Source organism: Heterodontus francisci, unplaced genomic scaffold, assembly GCF_036365525.1.
Source record: "Heterodontus francisci isolate sHetFra1 unplaced genomic scaffold, sHetFra1.hap1 HAP1_SCAFFOLD_555, whole genome shotgun sequence".
NCBI classification, from domain to species: Eukaryota; Metazoa; Chordata; class Chondrichthyes; order Heterodontiformes; family Heterodontidae; genus Heterodontus; species Heterodontus francisci.
In genome coordinates this window covers 242,342-265,898 of record NW_027141008.1, presented here as the reverse complement: position 1 = coordinate 265,898, position 23,557 = coordinate 242,342, and positions in this window count along the sequence as shown.

The window sequence follows — 23,557 nt, the reverse complement described above, 5'->3', positions numbered from 1 at the left end:
CCAACTTGCTACTGGAAACGGTTTCTCCTTATTTATTCGATCAAAATTAATAATTTATTTAATTCAATAACTCATAATTTTGAACGCCTCTATAAATCTCCTCCTAACTTTCTCTGTTCTCAGGAGATCAATCCCAGCTTCGCCAGTCTCTCCACATTGACTGAAGTCCCTCCATCTCTGTTATCATTCCAATAAATCTCCTCTGCATCCTCTCCAAGGCCTTGACATCCTTGCTAAAGGGTAGGGCCCAGAACCGAACACAATCCTCAAGCTGCAGCCTAACCAGTGATTTGGAAAGGTTTAGATAGAGTTGAAGGATTTTGATAGAGTAAGTTAAAAGAAACAGTTTCCAGTGACTGAAAGATCAATAACCAGAGGGACACAGATTTAATTTAATTGGCAAAAAAAACAGAGGGTTTTGCATAACACGTTGTGATCTGGAATGCGCTGCCTGAAAGGGCGGTGGAAGCAGATTCAATAATAACTTTCAAAAGGAAATTGATAAATTCTTGAAGAGGAAAATAATTGCGGGGCTATGCGGAAAGAGCAGGGGCAAGTGGAATTGATTGACTAGATCTTTCAAAGAGCCAGCACAGGCACAAGGGGCCAAATGGCCTCCTTCTATGCAGTATCATTGTATAAAGTTAGAACATCTACAACTGTGCCCCGAGCCCCCCGCCCCGAGCCCCCACTCTGCCCTGAGCCCCCCTCCTCCACCCCGAGCCCCCCACCCTCTGCCCCGAACCCCGCTCCGAGCCCCCTCCTCCACCCCGAGCCCTCACCCCCGAGTCCCCTCTGCCCCGAGCCCCCTCCTCCGCCCCGAGCCCCCACACTCAGCTCCGAGTCCCCTCTCCACCCCGAGCCCCACCCCCCTCCGCCCCGAGCCCACTCTCAGCCCCAAGCCCCCCCCCCTCAGCCCCGAGCCTCCGCCCCAAGGCCCCCTCCTACACCCCGAGCCCCCCCACTCCGCCCCGAGCCCCCTCCTCCGCCCTGAGCCCCCACCCTCAGCCCGAGTCCCCTCTCTGTCCCGAGCCCCCCCACTCCGACCCGATCCCCCCCCACTCCGCCCCGAGTCCCCCTCCTCCGCCACGAGACCCCCCCATCCGCCACGAGCTCTCTTCAATCTCAATCCTGATGTTGAGTCTGATGAATTGCTGTAACTGTTGGTAGTTGTGCCTGTAGATTGATTTGACATACCTGTGAGTACTGTGGGATGATTTGCTCCAGTGATTGAGCTGCCTCTCTCTGTTCCTCCTGCAGTTGGCTGTAATCTTCCTCCATCTTGGCTGCCGTCTCTGTGAAAGGCAATCCTTCATCTGGATTGAGCAGAGCGAGGTGGGAACTGAGGCTGCTCAGTTTGCTTATCAGAGGTTTGTGCTCAGCAATTGAAACTCGCAGTTGCTACATAAAGAGTCACAACCATTAGGGATTGTACAAATCACACACACACAATTAAACAACTAACTGGAGGAGGTGGCTCCACAACTATCCCCCTCCTCAATGATGGGTGAACCCTGCATTTCAGTGCAAAAGATAAGGCTGAAGGGTAGTGTCCTAGGCCCAACCATCTTCAGCTGCTTCATCAATGACCTTCCTTCAATCATAAGGTCAGAAGTGGGATGTTCGCTGATGATTGCACAATGTTCAGTGCCAGAAGACTGGAGGATAGCAAATGTTGTCCCCTTGTTCAAGAAGGGGAGTAGAGACAGCCCTGGTAATTATAGACCTGTGAGCCTTACTTCGGTTGTGGGTAAAATGTTGGAAAAGGTTATAAGAAACAGGATTTATAATCATCTTGAAAAGAATAAGTTCATTTGCGATAGTCAGCACGGTTTTGTGAAAGGTAGGTCGTGCCTCACAAACCTTATTGAGTTTTTCGAGAAGGTGACCAAACAGGTGGATGAGGGTAAAGCAGTGGATGTGGTGTATATGGATTTCAGTAAGGCGTTTGATAAGGTTCCCCACGGTAGGCTATTGCAGAAAATACGGAAGTATGGGGTTGAAGGTGATTTAGAGCTTTGGATCAGAAATTGGCTAGCTGAAAGAAGACAGAGGGTGGTGGTTGATGGCAAATGTTCATCCTGGGGTTTAGTTACTAGTGGTGTACCGCAAGGATCTGTTTTGGGGCCACTGCTGTTTGTCATTTTTATAAATGACCTGGATGAGGGTGCAGAAGGGTGGGTTAGTAAATTTGCGGATGACACGAAGGTCGGTGGAGTTGTGGATAGTGCCGAAGGATGTTGTAGGGTACAGAGGGACATAGATAGGCTGCAGAGCTGGGCTGAGAGATGGCAAATGGCGTTTAATGCGGAAAAGTGTGAGGTGATTCACTTTGGAAGGAGTAACAGGAATGCAGAGTACTGGGCTAATGGGAAGATTCTTGGTAGTGTAGATGAACAGAGAGATCTTGGTGTCCAGGTACATAAATCCCTGAAGGTTGCCACCCAGGTTAATAGGGCTGTTCAGAAGGCATATGGTGTGTTAGCTTTTATTAGTAGGGGGATGGAGTTTCGGAGCCACGAGGTCATGCTGCAGCTGTACAAAACTCTGGTGAGACCGCACCTGGAGTATTGCGTGCAGTTCTGGTCACCGCATTTTAGGAAGGATGTGGAAGCTTTGGAAAGGGTGCAGAGGAGATTTACTAGGATGTTGCCTGGTATGGAGGGAAGGTCTTACGAGGAAAGGCTGAGGGACTTGAAGTTGTTTTCGTTAGAGAGAAGGAGGAGGAGAGGTGACTTAATAGAGATATATAAGATAATCAGAGGGTTAGATAGGGTGGATAGTGAGAGTCTTTTTCCTCGGATGGTGATGGCAAACATGAGGGGACATAGGTTTAAGTTGAGGGGTGATAGATATAGGACAGATGTCAGAGGTAGTTTCTTTACTCAGAGAGTAGTAGGGGCGTGGAACGCCCTGCCTGCAACAGTAGTAGACTCGCCAACTTTAAGGGCATTTAAGTGGTCATTGGATAGACATATGGATGAAAATGGAATAGTGTAGGTCAGATGGTTTCACAGGTCAGCGCAACATCGAGGGCCGAAGGGCCTGTACTGCGCTGTAATGTTCTATGTTCAGCACCATTCGTGACTCCTCAAATACTGAAGCAGTCTGTGTAGAAATGCAGCAAGACCTGGACAGTATCCAGGCTTGGGCTGAAAATTGGCATGTAACATTTGCGCCACACAAGTGCCAGGCAATGATCATCTCCAACAAGAGAGAGTCGAACCATCTCCCCTTGACATTCAATGGCATTACCATCACTGAGTCAAAACGGAGTGCAGATTGCAAGCTGAGTGTGGAGATTTGAGTTTGATGAGTGGGAATTTTAAGTGTTGTTATCTTTATAAAAGTCTGGTCTGCAGTTAGCATTTAACTGGGATTTACCCTGTGGATAAAGTAGGGTTAAGAAAGTAAAGTAAGTTTCTTATAGTCTTAGGCGGGGATTAACAGTCTCGACTGCAAAGTAGCTGCTTAGTTAAGTAGCTGACCAGTCCTATCTGGTTGCTGCAGCTTCAGCACGTCTAAATACAGAGGTCTGACTGCAGCCTGCAAATGGTGTGCAGATTGCAAGCTGAGCATAGAGATCAGAGTTTGGTGAGTATCGAGTTCAATGAAGGGGGAAGGAGGTGCTCTATTTTCTACTTTTTTAACTCTCCAGTATTTGGTCTGTAAAGTTAAGATATGGCAGGGCAGCTCTGCCGAGTGGAATGTCCAGCCTCTGACATGTAGGAAGTCATAGACACACGACGTGGTGATAGATTGGGAAAGGGGGAGGTGCAACGAGACCTGGGTGTCCTTGTACACCAGTCGCTGAAAGCAAGCATTCAGATGCAGCAAGCAATTAGGAAGGTGAATGGTACGTTGACCTTCATTGCAAGAGGATTTGAGTACAGGAGCAAGGATGTCTTACTGCAGTTATACAGGGCCTTGGTGAGACCACATCTGGGTTATTGTGTACAGTTTTGGTCTCCTTATCTGAGGAAGGATGTTCTTGCCATGGAGAGAATGCAAAGAAGATTTACTAGGCTGATTCCTGGGATGACAGGATTGACGTCTGAGGAGAGATTGGATCGACTAGGCCTATATTCACTGGAGTTTAGAAGAATGAGAGGGGATTTCATTGAAACCTATAAAATTCTAACAGGACTAGACAGGCTGGACGCAGGGAGGATGTTCCCGATGGCTGGGGAGTCCAGAACCAGGGGTCACAGTACCAGGGACTTAATTCACGTGGATTCCAACTGCAGTTTCATCCATCATGTTTTGAATCCACCCAGGATTACAGGTATCTCCGAGAAATACAACGTTCCTTGGACTGCTGTTCCCACCGCATCCTGAGATCCACACTCAGTGCCATGCGCCGCCACATGTACACACTGGACCTCTCTCTCCAGAAGCACCGCCTCACCTTATCTCAAAGTTGTTCTACTCCGCAGTTTTATTTCATCCTTCATCTTATCCGACGCATTAACAAAAAACTGTTTTTCTTCCTTTCAGGTGTTAAGGAACACAAGCTCCAGCACCTGATGGGGTCTAATGCCCCTCCAGATCCTCCTTCCGCTTCACTTCCCTCTTACTCCACCCCTTCTGATCTGACCCCTTGCCGTGTATTCACCATACCCTGTGGCCTTCCCCTCTCTGATGCTGAACGTTCTGTACTCAGCAAAGGTCTCAGTTTTATCCCCTTAGGCCCCCACCTCAATGAATTTCACGCTCAGCATGACGTTGAGCTCTTCTTCCATCACCTCCACCTCCGGACTTACTTCTTTGACCAGGAGTCCTCCCCCCGACCAGCAGACCCATTCACCCGCCTCCAGCATTCTCCCTCGACCTGGACCCCTCCCCCTGGCCACTTACCCGCTCTTGATCTCTTCATTGAAAACTGTTGGCGAGACATTGGTCATCTCAATTTCTCTGCCCCCCTCACTCACTCTAACCTGTCTCCCTCTGAACGTGAGGCACTCCGTTCTCTCAGGTCTAACCCCGACATGGTCAACAAACCTGCAGACAAGGGTGGTGCTGTTGTCGTATGGCGTACCGACCTCTACCTTGCAGAGGCTCAGCGCCAACTCTCAGACACTTCTTCCTACTTCCCTCTGGACCATGACCCTACCACCGAACATCAAGCTACTGTCCACAGGACTGTCACTGACCTCATCTCCTCCGGAGATTTTCCCTCTACAGCTTCCAACCTCATAGTCCCATAACCCTGGACAGCCAACTTCTACCTCCTTCCCAAAATCCATAAACGGAACTGACGCGGCAGTCCCATTGTTTCAGCCTGTTCCTGCACCACTGAACTTATTTCTTCCTATCTTGATTCTATCTTTTCTCCCCTGGTCCAGTCTCTTCCCACCTACATCCGTGACTCTTGTGACGCCCTACGTCATTTTGACAATTTGCAGTTTCCTGGCCCCTACCGCCTCCTCTTAACTATGGACGTCCAACCGCTCTACACCTCCATCTCCCACCAGGACGGTTTGAGGGCTCTCCACTTCTTCCTTGAACAGAGGCCCAACCAGTCCCCATCCACCACCACCCTCCTCCGCCTGGCTGAACTTGTTCTCAACATTGAACAACTTCTCCACTCACTTCCTTCAAGTAAAAGGTGTCGCTATGGGTACCCGCATGGGTCCTAGTTATGTCTGTCTTTTTGTGGAACATTCCTTGTTCCAGTCCTACTCAGGCCCCCTCCCCCAACTCTTTTTCCGGTACATTGATGACTGTATCGGTGCCATTTCCTGCTCCTGCCCCGAACTGGAAAACTTGTTTAACTTTGCTTCCAATTTCCACCCTTCTCTCACCTTTACATGATCCATCTCTGACACTTCCCTTCCCATCCTCGACTTCTCTGTCTCCATCTCTGGGGATAGGTTGTCTACTAATATCCATTATAAACCCACCGACTCCCACAGCTACCTCGACTACACTTCTTCACACGCTGCCTCCTGTAAAGGACTCCATTCCATTCTCCTAGTTTCTCCGTCTCCAACGCATCTGCTCTGATGATGCTACCTTCCATGACAGCACTCCTAGAACATAGAACAGTGCAGCCAAATACAGGCCCTTCGGCCCACGATGTTGTGCCGAACCTTTAACCTACTCTAAGATCAAACTAACTACCTACCCTTCATTCTACTATCATCCACGTAACTATTCAAGAGTCGCTTAAATGTCCCTAATGTATCTGCTTCTACTACCACTGCTGGCAGTGCATTCCACGCACCCACCACTCTCTGTGTAAAGAACCTACCTCTGACATCTCCCCAAAACCTTCCTCCAATCACCTTAAAATTATGCCCCCTGGTGATAGCCCTTTCCGCCCTGGAAAAAGTCTCTGGCTATCCACTCTATCTATGCCTCTCATCATCTTGGACACCTCTATCTAGTCACTTCTCATCCTTCTTCGCTCCAATGAGAAAAGTCCTAGCTCCCTCAACCTTTCTTAAGACATGCCCTCCAGTCCAGGCAGCATCCTGGTAAATCTCCTCTGCACCCTCTCTAAAGCTTCCACATCCTTCCTATAATGAATCGACCAGAACTGAACACAATATTCCAAGTGTGGTCGAACCAGGGCTTTATAGAGCTGCAGCATAACCTCGCGGCTCTTAAACTCAATCCCCCTGTTAATGAAAGCCAACACACCACACGCCTTCTTAACAACCCTATCAACTTGGGTGGCAACTTTGAGCGATCTCTGGACATGGACCCCAAGATCCCTCTGTTCCTCCACACTACCAAGAATCCTGTCTTTAAGCCTGTATTCTGCATTCAAATTCGACCTTCCAAAATGAATCACTTCACACTTTTCCAGGTTAAACTCCATCTGCCACTTCTCAGCCCAGCTCTGCATCCTGTCAATGTCCCATTGCAACCTACAACAGCCTTCCACACTATCCACAACTCCAGCAACCTTCGTGTCATCGGCAAACTTGCTAACCCAGCCTTCCACTTCCTCATCCAAGTCATTTATAAAAATCACAAAGAGCAGAGGTCCCAGAACAGATCCTTGTGGAACACCACTGGTCACCGAGCTCCAGGCTGAATACTTTCCATCTACTACCACCCTCTGTCTTCTATGGGCCAGCCAATTTTGTATCCAGACAGCCAACTTTCCCTGTATCTCATGCCTCCTCACTTTCTGAATGAGCCTACCATGGGGAACCTTATCAAACGCCTTGCTAAAATCCATATACACCACATCCACTGCTCTTCCTTCATCAATGTGTTTTGTCACATCCTCAAAGAATTCAATAAGGCTTGTGAGGCATGACCTGCCCCTCACAAAGCCATGCTGACTGTCTCTAATCAAACCATGCTTTTCCAAATAATCATAAATCCTGTCTCTCAGAATCCTCTCCAATAATTTGCCCACTACCGACGTAAGACTGACTGGTCTATAATTCCCAGGGTTATCCCTATTCCCTTTTTTGAGCAAGGGAATAACGTTTGCCACCCTCCAATCATCTGGTACTACTCCAGTGGACAGTGAAGACGCAAAGATCATCGCCAAAGGCGCGGCAATCTCTTCCCTCGCTTCCCGTAATATCCTTGGGTATATCCCATCTGGCCCCGGGGACTTATCTGTCCTCATATCATTCTTAACCTCAACCTGTTCGAGCATATCAGCCTGTTTCACGCTGTCCTCACAAACTACCAGGTCCCTCTCACTAGTGAATACTGAAGCAAAGTATTCATTTAGGACCTCCCCTACCTCCTCCGACTCCAGGCACAAGTTCCCTCCACTATCCCTGATCGGCCCTACCCTCACTCTGGCCATCCTCTTGTTCCTCACATAACTGTAGAACGCCTTGGGATTTTCCTTAATCTTACCCGCCAAGACTTTTTCATGTCCCCTTCTAGCTCTCCTAAGTCCATTCTTCAGTTCCTTCCTGGCTACCTTGTAACCCTCTAGAGCCCTGTCCGATCCTTGCTTCCTCAACCTTAAGTAAGCTTCCTTCTTCCTCTTGACTAGCTGTTCCACATCTCTTGTCATCCAAGGTTCCTTCATCCTACCATCCCTTCCCTGCCTCATCGGGACAAACCTATCCAGCAGTCGCAGCAAGTGCTCCCTAAACAACCTCCACATTTCTGTCGTGCATTTCCCTGAGAACATCTGTTCCCAATTTATGCTCCCCAGTTCCTGCCTAATAGCATTGTAATTTCCCCTCCCCCAATTAAATATTTTCCCATCCCGTCTGCTCCTGTCCCTCTCCATGACTATAGTAAAGGTCAGGGAGTTGTGATCACTATCACCGAAATGCTCTCCCACCGAGAGATCTGCCACCTGGCCTGGTTCGTTGCCAAGCACCGAATCCAACATAGTCTCCCCTCTAGTCGGCCTATCTACATATTGAGTCAGGAAACCTTCCTGGACACACCTGACAAAAACTGCTCCATCCAAACTATTTGCACTAAGGAGGTTCCAATCAATATTAGGGAAGTTGAAGTCACCCATGACAACAACCCTGTTACTTCTGCACCTTTCCAAAATCTGCCTCCCAATCTGTTCCTCCGTGTCTCTGTTGCTATTGGGGGGTCTAAAGGACTCTCCTAATAAAGTGACTGCTCCTTTCCTGTTTCTGACTTCCACCCATACTGACTCAGTGGACAAAACCTCCTCGACGACCTCCCTTTCTGCAGCTGTGATACTATCCCTGATTAACAATGCCACTCCCCCACCTCTTTTACCTCCCTCCCTATTCCTTTTGAAACATCTAAACCCCGGAACATCCAGCATCCATTCCTGCCCCTGTGATATCCAAGTCTCCGTAATGGCCACAACATCGTAGCTCCAAGTACTGATCCATGCTCTAAGTTCATCACCCTTATTCCTGACACTTCTTGCATTAAAATAGACACACTTCAACCCATCATACTGGCTGCAACTTTGTCGTGTCAATTGTCTAACCTTCCTCACAGACTCTCTGCACTCGGTATCTGCCTGTTCAACAGCTACCCCATCCACTGATGTGTCTTCCTTTTTCCTCAACCGAGGATTTCCCCCACTGTTGTTGACAGGGCCCTCAACCGTATCCGGCCCAATTCCCGCACCTCTACCCTCACCCCTTCCCCTCCCAGAACTGTGACAGGGTTCCCCTTGTCCTCACTTTCCACCCCATTAGCCTCCATATCCAAAGGATCATCCTCCGTCATTTCCGCCACCTCCAGCGTGATGCTACTACCAAACGCATCTTCCCCTCCCTTCTCCTGTCAGCATTCCGAAGGGATCAATCCCTCTGCGACACCCTAGTCCACTCCTCCATTACCCCCACCACCTCGTCCCCTTCCCATGGCACCTTCCCCTGCAATCGCAGGAGGTGTCATACCTGCCCATTTTCCTCCTCTCTCCTCACTATCTGTTTTCCCTGGAGCGAAGGAGGCTGAGAGGGGACATGATAGAGGTATATAAAATTATGAGAGGCATAGATCGGGTAGATAGCCAGAGTCTGTTTCCCATGATAGGGGTGACTAAAACTAGAGGGCATAGATTTAAGGTGAGAGGGAGGAGGTTTAAAGGGGATCAAAGGGGTAAATTTTTCACACAAAGAATAGTGGGTATCTGGAATGAGCTGCCAGAGGAGGTGGTGGAGGCAGGAACAGTAGCAACATTTAAGAGGCATCTGGACAGGTACTTGAATGAGCAAGGCATAGAGGGATATGGAATTAATGCAGGCAGGTGGGATTAGTATAGACTAGGATTATGGTCGGCATGGATGCGGTGGGCCGAAGGGCCTGTTTCTATGCTGTACGACTGTCTGACTGTATAAAGTTAGAAAAGGTTTGAAGGGTAATGCAAAAATGGAAGGAAAGTGGAGTTGAGGCTGTGATGAGATCAGCCTTCAGAGCGAGAGGATTTGAGTACAGGAGCAAGGATATCTTGCTGCAATTATACAGGGCCTTGGTGAAACCACATCTGGAATATTGTGTGCAGTTTTGGTCTCCTTACCTGAGGAAGGATGTTCTTGCTGTGGAGGGAGTGCAGTTCTGGAAGGTTCACCAGACTGATTCCTGGGATGGCAGGACTGATGTATGAAGAGAGATTGGGTTGATTAGGTTTGTATTTGCTAGAGTTTAGAAGAATGAGAGGGGATCTCATAGAAACCTACAAAATTCTAACAGGACTGGACAGACTAGATGCAGGAAGGATGTTCCCGATGACAGGGGAGTCCAGGACCAGGGGGCATAGTTTAAGGATAAGGGGTAAGCCATTTAGGAATGAGATGAGGAGGGATTTCTTCACCCAGAGAGTGGTGAACCTACGGAATTCTCTACCACAGAAAGCAGTTGAAGTCATATCATTAAATATATTCAAGAAAGTGTTGGATATAGTTCTTAGGGCTAAAGGGATCAAGGAATACGGGGAGAAAGCTGGAACAGGTTACAAAGTTTGGATGATCAGCCATGATCGTATTGAATGGCGGAGCAGGCTCGAAGGGCCGAATGGCCTACTCCTGCTCCTAGTTCTTATGTTCTTCTAAACTCTAGCAAATCCAAGCCTAATCGACCCAATCTCTCTTCATACGTCATTCATCTCCCTTATCTATTCTACTAGTTACATCCTCAAAAAATTCCAGTAGATTTGTCAAGCATGATTTCCCTTTCGTAAATCCATGTTGACTTTGTCCGATCCTGTCATTGTTTTCCAAGTGCTCTATTACATCTTTTATAATGGACTCGAGCATTTTCCCCACTACCGACGTCAGGCTAACCAGTCTATAATTCCCTGTTTTCTCTCTACCTCCCTTTTTAAATAGTGGGATTACATTAGTTACCTTACAATCCATTGGAACTGTTCCAGAGCCTATAGAATTTTGAAAAATGACCAGCAATGCATCTACTATTTCTAGGGCCACTTCCTTAAGTACTCTGAGATGTAGATTATCAGGCCCTGGGGATTTATCGGCCTTCAATCCCATCAATTTCCCCAACACCATTTCCCTACTAATACTGATTTCATACAGTTCCTCCTTCTCACTAGACCCTGTGTTCTCCAACATTTCTGGGTGGTAATTTGTGTCCTCCTTTGTGAAGACAGAACGAAAATATGTATTTAATTGGTCTGCCATTTCTTTATTCCCCATTGTAAATTCCCCCGTTTCTGATTGTAAGGGACCCACATTTGTCTTCACTAATCTTTTTCTCTTCACATATCTAAAGAAGCTTTTACAGTCAGTTTTTATGTTCTCTGCAAGCTTACTCTCATACTCTATTTTCCCTTTCCTAATCAATCCCTTTGTCCTCCTTTGCTGAATTCTGAATTTCTCCCAATCCTCAGGTTTGCTGCTTGTTCTGACCAATTTATATTTCTCCTCCTTGGATCTAATACTATCCCTAATTTCTTTTGTAAGCCACGGTTGAACCACCCTTCCTGTTTTATTTTTGCGCCAGACAGGAATGAACAATTGTTGTAATTCATCCATGCACTCTTTAAATGCTAGCCATTGCCTATCCACTGTCAACCCTTTAAGTAAAGTTCCCCAATCTATCATAGCCAACTCGCGCCTCATACTTTCATAATTTCCTTTATTTACATTCAGGGCCCTAGACTCGGAATCAACTCTCTCACTCTCCATCTTAATGAAGAATTCAATCATGTTATGGTCGCTGTTCCCCAAGGGACACCGCACAACAAGACTGTTAACTAATCCTTTCTCATTATGCAATACCCAGTGTAGGATGGCCTGTTCTCTAGTTGGTTCCTCAACATATTCGTCCAAAAAACCATCACGTATGCACTCCAGGAATTACCCCTCTATAGTATTATTGCTAATTTGGTTTGCCTGATCTATATGTAGATGACAGTTGCACCCTTATTGCATGCCTCTCTAATTTCCTGTTTAATGCCATCCTCTAAATCACCACTGCTGTTTGGGGGTCTATAATACATCCCCCACCAACATTTTCTGCCTCTTGGTGTTTTTTAGCTCCACCCATACAGATTCCACATCAGGATTCTCTGAGATAATATCCTTCCTCACTGTTATATTGATTTCCTCTTTTACTAACAACGCTACTCCACTTCCTTTCCCTTTTTGCCTGTCCTTTCTAAATATTGAATACCCTTGGATGTCCAGTTCCCATCCTTGGTCACCCTGCAGCCATGTTTCCGTAATCACCATGGTTTGGCTACCTTTCCAGTTTTACTTTTGCGCCAGACAGGGATAAACAATTGTTGCCGTTCATCCATGCGCTCTTTAAATGTTTGCCATTGCCTATCCACCATCATCCTTTTAAGTAACATGTCCCAATCCGTCATGGCCAACTCATGCCTCATACCTTCGTAGTTTCCTTCACTAAGATTCAGGACCCTAGTCTCAGAATCAACTACGTCACTCTCCATCTTGATGAAGAATTCTATCATATTATGGTCGCTCATCCCCAATGGGTCTCGCACAACTAGATTGTCAATTATTCCTCTCGCATTACACAACACCCAGTCTAGGATGTCCTGTTCTCTCGTTGGTTCCTCAATGTATTTGTCCAGAAAACCATCCCGTATACACTCCAAGAATTCCTCCTCTACAGTATTGTGACTAATTTGATTTGCCCAATCTATATGCATATTAAATTCACCCAAAATTACAGATGTTCCTTCATCGCATGAGTCTCTAATTTCCTGTTTAATGCCATTCCCAACATCACCACTACAGTTTGGGGGTCTATCTACAACCCCCACTAACATTTTTTGCCCCTTCGTGTTTCTCAGCTCTACCCATACAGATTCCACATCGTCAGAGCTAATATCCTTCCTCACTATTGCGTTAATTTCCTCTTTAACCAGCAATGCAACTCCACTGCCTTTTGCTTTCTGTCTGTCCTTCCTAAATACTGAATATCCCTGGATGTTTATTTCCCATTCCTGGTCACCTTGCAGCCATGTCTCTGTAATCCCGACTATATCATACCCGTTTACATCTATTTGCATGATTAATTCATCCACTTTATTGCGAATGCTCCGTGCGTTAAGGCACAAAGCCTTAAGGCTTGTCTTTTTAACATTACTTGTCCCCTTCCCACTATTTTTCACTGTGGCCCTGTTTGATTCTGGCCCTTGATTTCTCTGCCCATCACTTTTCTTATTCCCCTGTCTTTTGTTCTTGTCTTTGATCCTCCCTCCTCTGACTCCTTGCAAAAGTTCCCATCCCCCTGCCATTTTAGTTTAAACCCTCCCCAACTACTCGAGCAAATACTCCCCCGAGGACATCAGTCCCGGTCCTGCCCAGGTGTAACCCATCCAGTTTGTACTGGTCCCACCTCTCCCGGAACCGGTCCCAATGTCCCAGGAATCTAAAACCCTCCCCCTCACACCATCTCTTCAGCCACGTATTCATCCGATATATCCTGCTATTTCTACTCTGACTAGCATGTGGCACTGGTAGTAATCCTGAGATCACTACCTTTGAGGTCCTACATTTCAACTTACTTCCTAATTCCCTATATTCCTCCTCCTCTGTTTCCCCACTCAGGTTCCCATCCCCCTGCCATTCTAGTTTAAATCCTCCCCAACAGCACTAGCAAACGCCCCTGCGAGGACATTGGTTCTGGTCCTGCCTGGGTGTAACCCGTCCTGCTTGTACAGGTCCCACCTTCCCCAGAACCGGTCCTGATGCCCTAGGAATTAAAATCCCTCCCTCCTGCACCATTTCTCCAGCCATACAATTATCTGGTCTATTCTCCTGTTCCTATACTCACTAACACGTGACACAGGAAGTAATCCTGAGATTACTACCTTTGAGGTCCTGCTTTTTAATTTAGCTCCTAACTCCTTAAATTCATCTTACAGGACCTCATCCCTTTTTCTACCTTTGTCATTGGTACCGACAGGTACCACGACCACTGGCTGTTCACCCTCCCCTTTCAGAATGTCCTGCAGCCGCTCTGTGACATCCTTGACCCTTGCACCAGGGAGGCAACATACCATCCTGGAGTCATGTTTGCGGCCACTGAAACGCCTGTCTGTTTCCCTTACAATTGAATCTCCTATCACTATGGCTCCCAGTCTTTTTCCTCTCCTGCTGTGCAGCAGAGCCATCCATGGTGCCACAAACTTGGCTGTTGCTATGGAAAAGGACAAAGAGCAATCCAAGGTATGAATAACTTATTGGGGATGACCAACTTCAATGGGATAAGAATGGAGCTGGGGCGAATAAATTGGAGTCAAAAGCTGGCAGGAAAACGGTAAATAAACAATGGGCAACCTTCAAAGAAGAGAGAGTTCGGGCACAGTCAAAGTCTGTTCCCGCAAAGGGAAAAAGCAGGGCAAACAAATCCAGAGCTCCCTGGATGACAAAAGAGGTAGAGATTAAGACAAAGAAGAAAAAGTGTGCTTATGACAGATGCCAGGTAGAAAATACTATTGAGAACCAGGCTGAATATAGAAGGTCCAGAGGGGAAGTGAGAAAGCAAATAAGAGAAGCAAAGAGAGAGCATGAGAAGAGACTGGCAGCTAGCATTAAAGGAAATCCCAAAGTTTTCTATAGGCATATAAACAGTAAAAGTGTTCTAAAAGGAGGAGTGGGGCCGAATAGGGACCAGAAAGGGGATTTACACATGGAGGCAGAGGGCATAGCTGAGGTATTAAATAAATACTTTGCATGTAATGAGCATGTTGAAGCGTCTCTTGTGGGTGACAAGTGTCATGAATACTTGTCGTCCGGGGAGAAGCGGGCTGGGTGAGCACTGGAAGAAGATGCAACCCAGGCAATGTTGAAAGAGGAGGTCAGTCAGACACTTAGAGGGGTTTAAAATTGATAAAGAGGAAGTATTAGATAGGCTGTCTGTACTTAAAGTGGATAAAACACCAGGACCAGATGAGATGCATCCAAGGATACTGAGGGAAGTGAGGGTGGAAATCACAGAGACGCGAGCCATCATTTTTCAGTCTTCCTTAGAGTCGGGGGTGGTGCCAGAGGACTGGAGAATTGCAAACGTTACACCCTTGTTCAAAAACGTGTGTAAAGATAAGCCCAGCAACTACAGGCCAGAGAGTTTAACTTCGGTGGTGGGAAAACTTCTAGAAAAAATAATTCGGGACAAAATCAATAGTCACATGGACAAATGCGAGTTAATTAAGGAAAGCCAGCATGGATTTGTTAAGGGAAAATCATGTTTAACTAACTTGCTAGAGTTTTTTGAGGAGGTAACAGAAAGGGTTGATGAGGGCAATGCTGTTGATGTGGGGTACATGGACTTTCAAAAGGCATTTGATACAGTGCCACACAACAGACTTGTGAGCAAACTTGTAGCTCATGGAATAAAAGGGATGGTAGCAACATGGATACGAAATTGGCTGAGTGACAGGAAACAAAGAGTAGTGGTTAATGGATGTTTTTCAGGCTGGAGGAAGGTTTGTAGTGGAGTTCCCCAGGGATCAGTGCTGGGACCCTTGCTTTTCCTGATGTATATTAATGACCTGGACCTTGGTGTACGGGGCACAACTTCAAAGTTTGCAGATGATATGAAACTTGGAAGCATTGTGAACTGTGGGGAGGATAGTGTAGAACTTCAAAAGGACATAAACAAGTTGGTGGAATGGGCAGACAGGTGGCAGATGAAGTTCAATTCAGAGAAATGTGAAGTGATTCATTTTAGTAGGAAGAACATGGAGAGACAATATAGAATAAAGGGTACAATTCTAAAGGGGGTGCAGGAGCAGAGGGACCTGGGTGTATATGTGCATAAATCATTGAAGGTGGCAGGACAGGTTGAGAGAGTGGTTAATAAAGTATACAGTATCCTGGGCTTTATTAATAGGGACATAGAGTACACGAGCAGGGAAGTTATGTTGAACTTGTATAAGACACTAGTTCAGCCTCAGCTGGAGTATTGTGTCCAGTTCTGGGCACCGCACTTTAGGAAAGACGTGAGGCCATTGGAGAGATTACAGAAAAGATTCATGAGAATGGTTGCAGGGATGAGGAATTTCAGTTATGAAGATAGATTGGAGAAGTTAGGACTGTTTTCCTTGGAGAAGAGAAGGCTGAGGGGTGATTTGATAGAGGTATTCAAAATCATGAGGGGTCTGGACAGAGTAGATAGAGAGAAACTGTTCCCACTCGTGAAAGGATCGAGAACGAGAGGGCACAGATTTAAAGTAATTGGTCAGAGAAGCAAAAGTGACATGAGGAAAAACTTTTTCACTCAGCAAGTGGTTAAGGTCTGGAATGCGCTGCCTGAGAGTGTGGTGGAGGCAGGTTCAATTGAAACATTCAAAAGGGAATTAGACAGTTATATGAAAAGGAAGAATGTGCAGGGTTATGGAGAGAAGGCAGGGGAATGAAACGGAGGGAATTACTCTTTCAGAGAGCCAGTGTGGACACGATGGGCCGAATTACCTCCTTCTGTAATGTAATAATTCTATGATTCTGTGAATTCCCCCACTATCAACATCCTAGGGGTTACCATTGACCAGAAACTGAACTGGAGTAGCCATATAAATACTATGGCTACAAGAGCAGGTCAGAGGCTAGGAATCCTGCAGCGAGTAACTCACCTCCTGACTCCCCAAAGCCTGTCCACCATCTACAAGGCACAAGTCAGGAATGTGATGGAATACTCTCCACTTGCCTGGATGGGTGCAGCTCCAACAACACTCAAGAAGCTCGACACCATCCAGGACAAAGCAGCCCGCTTGATTGTTTGTGGATGGTGTGCTATTCACTCCCTCCACCACCGACGCACAGTGGCAGCAGTGTGTACCATCTACAAGATGCACTGCAGCAACACACCAAGGCTCCTTAGACAGCACCTTCCAAACCCGCGACCTCGACCAACTAGAAGGACAAGGGCAGCAAATACATGGGAACACCACCACCTGCAAGTTCCCCTCCAAGTCACACACCATCCTGACTTGGAACTATATCACCGTTCCTTCACTGTCACTGGGTCAATATCCTGGAACTCCCTTCCTAACAGCACTGTGGGTGTACCTACCCCACATGGACTGCAGCGGTTCAAGATGGCAGCTCACCACCACCTTCTCAAGGGCAATTAGGGATGGGCAATAAATGTTGGTCTGGCCAGCAACGCCCACATCCCATGAATGAATAAAAAAAAAACACACACCCCTGTACAAATCACCCACACACACACAGCAGCAGTGATGACCTTTATCGCAGAGCGAGGCAAGTGGATCTTCCACGGTGCATTTCCAAAAAAGCAAGGCTTTTTTGTCAAAGAACAACAGTTAGGTGATTGGTTGGTGATTATTAGGATGTTTTTTAAAACTAGGGAAGTGGTTCAAACTCGGACCTGGGAAATTATAAATTACACCACCGGTGTAGACAGAATTACCGCCAAAATTCTAAAATACGGTGGAGAAGCATTCTTCACACTAATACATGGTCTTATCTCCCTCATGTGGAAGGAGAAGAGTATGTCAGGGGATCTCCGAGATGCCCTAATTGCGACCATCTTCAAAAAAAGGTGACAAGACCGACTGCAGTAACTACAGATGGGTATCCCTGCTGTCCATTACAGGGAAGGTCATCACAAGAGTCCTTCTCAACCTCCTCCTCCCCGTGGCTGAAGAGTTCCCACCGGAATCACAATGTGGATTCTGTCCATCAAGAGGCACAGTGAACATGATCTTCACAGCACGACAACTCCAAGAAAAATGTAGAGAGCAACAGCAACCTTTATACATGACCACCTTTGACCTTCGACTTTATCAGCTGGAAGGGATTATTGAACATCCTCCTCAAATTTGGCTGCCCGGGGAAATCCATCACCATCCTCCGCCTGCTGCACAACGACATGCAAGCTGTAATCTTTGCCAATGTATCTGCCACTGGGTAAAGACTGGGGTTAAATAAGGTTCAGTCATCGCACCAACGCTCTTTCCCATCTTCCTCGCCTCAACACTCCACCTCATCTCCATGAAGGTTCCTGCCGGAGTAGATCTACTCGACAGGATGAGCGGGAAACTATTTAACCTACATCGCCTGCAGTCCAGAACCAAGGTCACTCTGTCATCGAGCTGCAGTACACTGACAATGCTTGCATACGCACACACTCAGAGCCCACGCTTCAAATCCTCGTCGATGCATTAACGGAGGCGTACAAAAGAATTGACCTTAAGCTAAACATCCAGAAGACAAAGTTTCTCCACCATAGAATCATAGAAAATTTAAGACACAGAAAGAGGCCACTTGGCCCATCGTGTCTGTGCCGGCCGAAAAACGATCCACCTATTCTAATCCCACCTTCCAGCATTTTGTCCGTAGCCCTGCAGATTACAGCACTTGAGGTGCATATCCAGACTCCTTTTAAATGAGTTGAGGGTTTCTGCCTCAACTACCCTTTCAGGCAGTGAGTTCCAGACCCCCACCACCCTCTGGGAGAAAAAGTTTTTCCTCATCTCCCCTCTAATCTTTCTACCAATAACTTTAAATCTATGCCCCCTCGTCACTGACCTCTCTGCTAAGGTGAATAGACCCTTCACCTCCACTCTATCCAGGCCCCTTAAAATGTTGTACATTTCAATCTGATCTCCCCTCAGCCTTCTCTGTTCCAAGGAGAACAACCCCAGCCTATCCAATCTTTCCTCATAGCTGCATTTTTCCAGTCCTGACAACATCCTCGTAAATCTCCTCTGTACCCTCTCTAGTGCAATTACATCCTTTCTGTAATGAGGTGACCAGAACTGCACACAGTACTCAAGTTGTGGCCTAACCAATGAGTTATACAGTTCCAGCATAACCTCCCTGCTATTATATTCTATACCTCGGCTAATGAAGGAAAGGATTCCATATGCCTTCTTAACCACCTTATTGACCTGTCCTGCTACCTTCAGAGATCTGTGGACATTCTTCCTCTACACTTCTCAGTATTTTCCCATTAATCGTGTATTCCTTTGCCTTGTTTGACCTCCCCAAATGCATCACTTCACACTTCTCTGGGTTGAATTCCATTTGCCACTTTTCTGCCCATCTGACCAGACCATCAATATCTTCCTGCAGCCTACAGCTATCCTCCTCGCTATCTACCACACGGCCAGTCTTTGTGTCATCTGCAAACTTCTTGATCATGCCCTCTACATTTACATCCAAACTGTTAATATATACCACAAAAAGCAGGGGACCCAGTACTGAGCTCTGCGGAACACCACTAGTCACATCCCTCCATTCAGAAAAGCACCCTTCCACTGATACCCTCTGTCTTCTATGACAGAGCCAGTTCTGTATCCATCTTGCCAGCTCACCTCTGATCCCATGTGACTTCACCTTTTGTACCAGTCTGCCATGAGGGACCTTGTCAAAGGCTTTACTGAAGTCCATATAGATAACATCCACTGCCCTTCCTTCACCAATCATCTTCGTCACTTCCTCAAAAAACTCAATCAAATTAGTAAGACACGATCTCCCCTTCACAAAACCATGTTGCCTCTCGCTAATAAGTTTGTTTCCAAATGGGAGTAAATCCTGTCCCGAAGAATCCTCTCTAATAATTTCCCTATGACTGATGTAAGGCTCACCGGCCTACAATTTCCTGGATTATCCTTGCTACCCTTCTTAAACACAGGAACAACATTGGCTATTCTCCAGTCCTCTGGGATCTCACCTGTAGCCAATGAGGATACAAAGATTTCTGTCAAGGCCCCAGCAATTTCTTCCCTTGCCTCCCTCAGTATTCTGGGGTAGATCCCATCAGGCCCTGGGGACTTATCTACCTTAACGCTTTGCAAGACACCCAACACCTCCTCCTTTTTGATAATGAGATGACTGAGACTATCTACACTCCCTTCCCTAGACACATCATCCACCAAGTCCTTCTCTTTGGTAAATACTGATGCAAAGTACTCATTTAGCACCTCGCCCATTTCCTCTGGCTCCATGCATAGATTCCCTTCTCTGTCCTTGAGCAGGCCAACCCTTTCCCTAGTTACCCTCTTGCTCTTCATATATGTATATATGTATAAAAAGCCTTGGGATTTTCTTTCATCCTGTTGCCAATGACTTTTCATGACCCCTTTTAGCCCTCCTGACTCCTTGCTTAAGTTCCTTCCGACTGTCTTTATATTCCTCAAGGGATTCATCTGTTCCGAGCCTTCCAGCCCTTACAAATGCTTCCTTTTCCTTTTTGACTAGGCTCACAATATCCCTCGTTATCCAAGCTTCCCGAAACTTGCCAAACTTATCCTTCTTCCTCACCAGAACATGCTGGTCCTGGATTCTAATCAACTGACGTTTGAAAGACTCCCACATGTCAGATGTTGATTTACCCTCAAACAGCCGCCCCCAATCTAAATTCTTCAGTTCCTGCCTAATATTGTTATAATTAGCCTTCCCCCAATTTAGCACCTTCACCCGAGGACTACTCTTATCCTTATCCACAAGTACCTTAAAACTTATGGAATTATGGTCACTGCTCCCGAAATGCTCCCCTACTGAAACTTCGACCACCTGGCTGGGCCCATTCCCCAATACCAGGTCCAGTACGGCCTCATCCCTAGTTGGACTATCTACATATTGTTTCAAGAAGCCCTCCTGGATGCTCCTTACAAATTCTGCCCCATCCAAGCCCCTAGCACCAAGTGAGTCCCAGTCAATATAGGGGAAGTTAAAATCACCCACCACTACAACCCTGTTACCTTTACATCTTTCCAAAATCTGTCTACATATCTGCTCCTCTACCTCCCGCTGGCTGTTGGGAGGCCTGTAATAAACCCCCAACATCATGACTGCACCCTTCCTATTCCTGAGTTCCACCCATATTGCCTCGCTGCATGACCCCTCCGAGGTGTCCTCCCGCAGTACAGCTGTGATATTCTCCTTAACCAGTAATGCAACTCCCCCACCCATTTTACATCCCCCTCTATCCCACCTGAAGTTTCTAAATCCTGGAACATTTAGCTGCCAATCCTGTCCTTCCCTCAACCAAGTCTCTGTAATAACAACATCATAGTTCCAAGTACTAATCCAAGCTCTCAGTTCATCTGCCTTACCTGTTATACTTCTCGCATTGAAACAAATGCACTTCAGACCACCAGTCCCGCTGTGCTCCGCAACATCTCCCTGCCTGCTCTTCCTTTGGAAGCTTGTAGTACACTCCCAGCCAAGTGATTGCCCCCTTTTTGTTTTTAAGTTCTACCCATATGGCCTCATTTGACGAACCTTCTAAGATATCATCCCTCCTTACTGCAGTAATTGACTCCTTGATCAATAGTGCAATGCCACCTCCTCTTTTACATCCTCCCCTGTCATAGAACATTACAGCGCAGTACAGGCCCTTCGGCCCTCGATGTTGCGCCGACCTGTGAAACCATCTGACGTACACTATTCCATTTTCATCCATATGTCTATCCAATGACCACTTAAATGCCCTTAAAGTTGGCGAGTCCACTACTGTTGCAGGCAGGGCGTTCCACGCCCTTACTACTACTCTGAGTAAAGAAACTACCTCTAACATCTGTCCTGAATCTATCACCCCTCAACTTAAAGCTATGTCCCCTCGTGTTTGTCATCACCATCTGGGGAAATAGACTCTCACTATCCACCCTATCTAACCCTCTAATTATCTAATATGTCTCTATTAAGTCACCTCTCCTCCTCCTTCTCTCTAACGAAAACAACCTCAAGTCCCTCAGCCTTTCCTCGTAAGACCTTCCCTCCATACCAGGCAACATCCTAGTAAATCTCCTCTGCACCCTTTCCAAAGCTTCCACATCCTTCCTATAATGCGGTGACCAGAACTGCACGCAATACTCCAGGTGCGGTCTCACCAGAGTTTTGTAAAGCTGCAGCATGACCTCATGGCTCCGAAACTCGATCCCCCTACTAATAAAAGCTAACACACCATATGCCTTCTTAATAGCCCTATTAACCTGGGTGGCAACTTTCAGGGATTTATGTACCTGGACACCAAGATCTCTCTGTTCATCTACACTACCAAGAATCGTCCCATTAGCCCAGTACTCTGCATTCCTGTTACTCCTTCCAAAGTGAATCACCTCACGCTTTTCCGCATTAAACTCCATTTGCCATCTCTCAGCCCAGCTCTGCAGCCTATCTATGTCCCTCTGTAACCTACAACATCCTTCGGCACTATCCACAACTGCACCGACCTTAGTGTCATCCGCAAATTTACTAACCCACCCTTCTACACCCTCATCCAGGTCATTTATAAAAATGACAAACAGCAGTGGCCCCAAAACAGATCCTTGCGGTACACCACTAGTAACTAAACTCCAGGATGAACATTTGCCATCAACCACCACCCTCTGTCTTCTTTCAGCTATCCAATTTCCGATCCAAAGCTCTAAATCACCTTCAATCCCATACTTCCGTATTTTCTGCAATAGCCTACCGTGGGGAACCTTATCAAACGCCTTACTGAAATCCATATACACCACATCCACTGCTTTACCCTCATCCACCTGCTTGGTCACCTTCTCGAAAAACTCAATAAGGTTTGTGAGGCACGACACTGTCACACCTGAAGATTTTATACCCTGGAATATTGAGCTGCCAGTCCTGCCCCTCCCTCAACCATGTTTCTGTGATGGCAATAATATCATATTCCCATGTGTTAATGCCCTCAATTCATCTGTCTTACTAGTAAGAATCCTTGCGTTAAAATAGATGCAATCCAGCCTTGCATTATTCACTTGTGCCTTAACAGGTCTATATTTGCTCTGCCTTCCAGACTGACACAGTTTCTCTTCTATATTTGACTGTGACTCACCCCCTACTGTAACTCCACTCTGTATCCCATCCCCCTGCTAAATTTGTTTAAACTTCCCCCAACAGCACAAGCAAACCTCCCAGCAAGGATATTGATCTCGTTCCGGTTCAGGTGCAACCCGTCCAACTTGTACAGGTCCCACCTTCGCCAGAAACAGACCCAGTGATCCAGGAAACTAAAGCCCTCCCTCCTGCACCAGCTCCTCAGCCACACATTCCTCTGCTCTATCCTCCTATTCCTATACTCATTAGCACATGGCACCGGGAGTAATCCAGAGATTAACCTTTGAGGTCTTGCTTTTTAATCTGCTACCTAGCTCCCTAAATTCTTGTTGCAGGACCTCATCCCTCTTTCTACCTATGTCATTGGTGCCAATGTGAACCGCGACCTCTGACTGTTCACCCTCTCCCTTCAGAATGCCCTGCAGCCGCTCCGTGACCTCTTTGACCCTTGCACCAGGGAGGCAACATACCATCCTGGAGTCACGTTTGCAGCCACAGAAACACCTATCTGCACCCCTTACAATAGAATCCCCTATCACTATAGCTCTCCCACTCCTTTTCACCCCCTCCTGTGCAGCTGAGCCACCTGTGGTGCCACAGACTTGGCTCTTGCTGTATTCCCCAACAGTACCCAAAGCAGAAAAGCTGATAGAGAGGGAGATGGACCCAGGAGACTCCTGCACTACCTGCCTAATTCTTCTACTCTGCCTGGCAGTCACCCAATCCCTTTCTGCCTGAGCAATCTTTACCTGCGGTGTGACCACCTCCCTGTACTATCGTGTTATCCACGATGATCTCAGCCTCACGGATGCTCCACAGTGTTTCCAGCCGTCACTCCAGATCCGAAACGCGGATTTCGAGTAGCTGCA